The following is a 5356-nucleotide window of genomic DNA, read 5'->3' as shown; positions in this document are numbered from 1 at the left end:
GTCAGGTTTCTTCACACACTACAAGACACACGGGGGAAACCTCCATGTTTGCAGGGAGCGTACGTGAGACTTTACTCAGAAGTCAAATCTCTTTTTCTTTCTTTTATTTATACACTTCTTTTAAGAAGAGAGAGAGGAGGAGGAGAGGGAGAAGGAGGGAGAGGTAGGGAGAGGGAGAGAGAGAGAAAAGAGTGACAGGGAGAGAGAGAGAGGGAGGAGAGGGAAGGAGAGTAAAAGGAGGAGGAGAGGGTCAGGGAGGGAGAAAGGGAGAGAGAAAGGAATGACAGGGAGAGGAAGAAAGGGAGAAGGGGAGAGAGAGAGGGACGGAGGGAGAAAGAGGAAGAGAAGGATAGGAAGGGGGAGAGAGGAAGAGGAAGAGAGGGAAAGGAGAGAGAGAGGAAGGAGAAAGGGAGGTAGAGAGGAAGAGGGAGTTTTTCCAGGTCAAATCTCTTTACATACAAAAGGACACACAAAGATGAGAAGCCCTATTTTGTTTTGTTTTGGTTTTTGGTTTTTGGGTCACACCTGGCAGTGCTCAGGGCTTACTCCTGGCTGTCTGCTCAGAAATAGGTCCTGGCAGGCACAGGAGACCATATGGGACACCGGGATTCGAACCAACCACCTTGGGTCCTGGATCGGCTGCTTGCGAGGCAAACGCCGCTGTGCTATCTCTCCGGCCCCAAGAAGCCCTATTTTTGCAGGAACTCTGTAAGTTCAAGTCTCATCACACACCAAAGGACACAGGGGCGAACCCCGATTTTGCAGGGCAGTGGACTGACCTCTGACTCCTTCCATATTTTGCCATGTGTACGAATAAATTTTGTCTTCAGATAGTTCTGATGTGTCTTTTCTTCCCCCTCGAAAGCGGCAGGGGATAAAATGGAGAAAAACTATGACCTAATTCTAAACAGAATCAGTCTCTGGTAAAGAATGCATTTGAGGACATTTGGTTTAGTTATTCATAATTTGGTTTATAGACCCAGGGAGAAAAATCTCAGATTTTAGATGAAGTCATAAAAGTAAACATAGATCTCCTGGGAAGTAAGAGTTTTTCTTGTGTGTTTGTGTTTTTTTTTTGTTTGCTTTTTGGGTCATACCCAAGCCTCTGGTCTCTATGGTCAGAAATCTCTCCTGGCGTTCTCAGGGGACCATATGGATGCCGGAATTCGAACCACCTTCCTTCTGTATGCAAGTCAAACGCCCTACCTCCACTCTATCTCTCCGGTCTGTTTGTGATTTGGTGTCACTCCTGGCAGTGCTCTGGACTAACTCCTGACTGTGTGCTCTGATTTAAATCTGGGTGGGCCAAAACTGGATTTTTTTTGGGCCACACCCAGTGGTGCTCAGGGGTTGCTCCTGGCTGTCTGCTCAGAAATAGCTCCTGGCAGGCACGGGGGACCCTATGGGACATCAGGATTCGAACCAACCACCTTTGGTCCTGATCAGCTGCTTGCAAGGCAAACGCTGCTGTGCTATCTCTCCAGACCACAAAACTGGATTTTTTTTTCTTTCTTTCTTTTTTTTTTTTTTTTTTTTGTGGTTTTTGGGTCACACCCGGCAGTGCTCAGGGGTTACTCCTGGCTCCATGCTCAGAAATTGCTCCTGGCAGGCACGGGGGACCATATGGGACGCTGGGATTCGAACCGATGACCTCTTGCATGAAAGGCAAACGCCCTACCTCCATGCTATCTCTCCAGCCCCAAAACTGGATTTTTAATAAAAAACTATCAGTTATGTTCTCTTCACTTGGAAGCTTCTAGGAGTAGGTGTGTCTTCTGGTTTGGGAACAGAGGAGGCAATGACCTGGGAAGCCCAATTCAGTACAGATCTTCCAAATCTGTGATTTCAGCTAAATTATTTGAGTGCCGATCGAGCAATAAGTGCTCAGAGAAGAGAAAATAGTCGGAGCAGAATCACAAATTGACAGGCGAGTTTAATATCCTGTTCAGACACACCGAAAAGTAAGCTTGCAGGGTAGAGCAATTGCTCAGAAGGGGCTGGATAGTACGGAAGTAGGGCCTTTGCCTTGCATGCAGGAGGACAGTAGTTCGAATCCCGGCATTCCATAGGGTCCCCTGAGCCTGTCAATAGCGATTTCTGAGTGTAGAGCCAGGAGTAACCCCTGAACACTATTGAGTGTGACGCCCCCAAAAAGAAAGAGGACAGAGGACCCTCCCTTTCCTCTACTTCAGCAAAAAAGCACATTGCTTGTCTCGACACAGTGTTATGGATTTCCCCAAATTCATACCCATTGGTGTCAGGAGTTATTCTTGATACTGATTTTGTTTGTGTTTTTGTTTTTGGGCCACACCTGGCGTTGCTCAGGGGTTCCTCCTGGCTGTCTGCTCAGAAATAGCTCCTGGCAGGCACGGGGGACCCTATGGGACACCGGGATTCGAACCAACCACCTTGGGTCCTGGATCGGCTGCTTTCAAGGCAAATGCCGCTGTGCTATCTCTCCAGGCCCACTCAGGAGTTATTCTTGGTACTGAACTGTAAAGTGTGACTCCTGGCAATGCTCAGGAAATGGTATGGTATGAGGACTGAGCATCTTATGTTTTGTACTATCTAGGTTTTTTGTTTTGTTTGGTTTGGTTTTCTTCTGTATTTGTTTTTGGGTCACACCTGGCAGCGGTCAGAGGTTACTCCTGGCTCTGCACTCAGAAATCACTTCTGGCAAGCAGGGGGACTATATGGAATGTCGGGATTCGAACCACCGTCTGTGCTGGATCTGCTGCGGATGAGGCAAACGCCCTACCACTGTGCTATCTCTCTGGCCTCTGGCCTATCTCTCTAATCCTTCCTGCTCTTTCTCTGGTTACTTTAAAGGTGTTTACTTCCATTCACATTTGAAAAAGTTAACATTTTCGAAAGTTATGTAGTGTTTTGTTGAAGTACATACCTTTCGTTTCTGTTGTTTTTTTGTTTTTTTTTTTTGGGGGGCTACACGCGGGGACGTTATGCGCTCAGGAATCGCTCCTGGCTTGTTGGGACCATCTGGGACACTGGGGGACACTGGATAGCCCATGCAAGGCAGATGCCCTACTCCTTGCGCCTCCATTCCAGTCCTTGAAGTATATACCTTAAGACAATCTATTCATGGGCCCGGAGAGATAGCACAGAGGCGTTTGCCTTGCAAGCAGCCGATCCAGGACCCAAGGTGGTTGGTTCGAATCCCGGTGTCCCATTGGGTCCCCCGTGCCTGCCAGGAGCTATTTCTGAGCAGACAGCCAGGAGTAACCCCTGAGCACCACAGGGTGTGACCCAAAAACCAAAAAAAAAAAGAGAATCTATTCAGTCTCATTTTTGTTTCGATCATTTATCAGATTAAATATCACTTTCTGGGGCCAGAAAGACAGCATGGAGGTAAGGCATTTGCCTTGCATGACGAAGGACAGTGGTTCGAATCCCGGCATTCCATAGGGTCCCCCGAGCCTGCCGGGCGCGGTTTTTGAGTGTACAGCCAGGAGCAACCCCTGAGCGCTTCCGGGCGTAACCCAAAACCAAAACAAAACAAAAAACTCCTTTTGATTCCTAGCATACCAAAAGGTACTCCAAGACAGCCACGAGTAATTTCTGCATGTAGACCTCTGGGTAAACTCTGAACACTTCTTCTAGGAGTGGCCCCAAAATATTTGGTTGGTTTGGGTCTGTTTGGAAGTGGCTTCCACTGCAGTGGCTGGGGACATGAAATACCAGGGACTAAACTCGGGACCCAATATACAATATTTAGGGCAATTTACCATGTTCCATTTACAATATTTAGGGCAATTTACCATGTTCCATTTACAAAATGTTATGGTTTTCTGATAATATGCAGTTGCGTTTTGTTTTGTTTTGGGGTCATACCCGGCAGTGTTCAGGGGTTACTCTTCGTTCTACACTCAGAAGTCGTTCCTGGCAGGCTTGGGGGACCCTATGGGATGCCGGGATTCGAACCACGGTCCTTATGCATGCAAGACAAACGCCCTACCTCTATGCTATCTTTCCAGCTCCAATATGCAGTTACTTTTTTAAAAAAATATTTAGTTTGGGCCGGAGAGATAGCACAGCAGTAAGGTTTCACCAGGGGGTTACTCATGGCTATGCGCTCAAAAATTGCTCCTGGCTTGGGGGACCATATGGCATGCTAGGATTCGAACCGAGTTCTGTCCTGGATTTTTGCGTGCAAGGTAAATTTTCCATCATTGTGCTATCACTTCGACCCATAGCTGGGCATTCTAAGTATTTTTTGGTTTGTTTGATTATTATTATTATTATTATTTTGGTTTTTGGGTCACACCCGGCAGCACTCAGGGGTTACTTCTGGCTCTACGCTAAGAAATCACTCGTGTCAGACTCGGAGGACCGTATGGGATGCCGGAATTCGAACCACCGTTCTTCTGCATGCAAGGCAAATGCTCTACCTCCGTGCTATCTCTCTGGCCCCCTTTATTTTTTTTTTAATCTGACATCTGGAAATATTTTATTGGTTTGAATTTTTATTTTTTACAAAACACATCTTGAATTTCTAGACAATAAATTTCTTTTTATATCTTTAAGCACTGTGACACAAACATGATTGTCGTTGGGTTTCTGTCCAAAAGAACACCCCCCCTTCACCAGTGCAACATTCCCACCACCAATGTCCTCCATTTCTCTCTTCCTCATCCCCTACCAAAATCTACCTTCTCTGTAAAAAATTGTTCTGTATCCTACACACCCTGATTCTTTCCTATTAAAGCCAAAACATGCAAATGTATTTTTTGTGTGTTTGCTTTGGTCCATACCCATCGGCTTTCAGGAGTTACTACTGTCTCTCTGCCCAGCAGTCACTCCTGGTAGGCTCGGGACCATATGGGATGCCGGGATTCGAACCACTGACCTTCTGTATGCAAGGCCTTACCTCCATGCTACCTCTCAAGCCCTTATGTATTTTTTTTTTTGGTTTTTAGTCCACACCCGGCGGTGCTCAGGGGTTATTCCTGGCTGTCTGCTCAGAAATAGCTCCTGGCAGGCACGGGGGACCCTATGGGACACCGGGATTTGAACCAACCACCTTGGGTCCTGGATCCGCTGCTTGCAAAGCAAACGCCGCTGTGCTATCTCTCCGGGCCCTTTTCCATTCTTTTTTTCTTATGTATTTCTTAAGATAAAATTGTACAATAGTACTTCCCTCAGCAGGTCATTCCTAAAATTGGCAAAATTCTGACACTTAGGGGCCAGAGTATTGGTGCAGAAGGACATTTGCCTTGCAAGTGCTAACCTAGACGAACTGTAGTTCAATCCCCCGGCATCCCATATGGTCCCCCATGCCAGGAGCAATTTCTGAGCACATAGCCAGGAGTAATCCCTGAGTATCACCGGTGTGGCCCCA

Source organism: Suncus etruscus (assembly GCF_024139225.1).
Source record: "Suncus etruscus isolate mSunEtr1 chromosome X unlocalized genomic scaffold, mSunEtr1.pri.cur SUPER_X_unloc_5, whole genome shotgun sequence".
NCBI classification, from domain to species: domain Eukaryota; kingdom Metazoa; phylum Chordata; class Mammalia; order Eulipotyphla; family Soricidae; genus Suncus; species Suncus etruscus.
Note: the sequence above shows the minus strand (reverse complement) of the source record.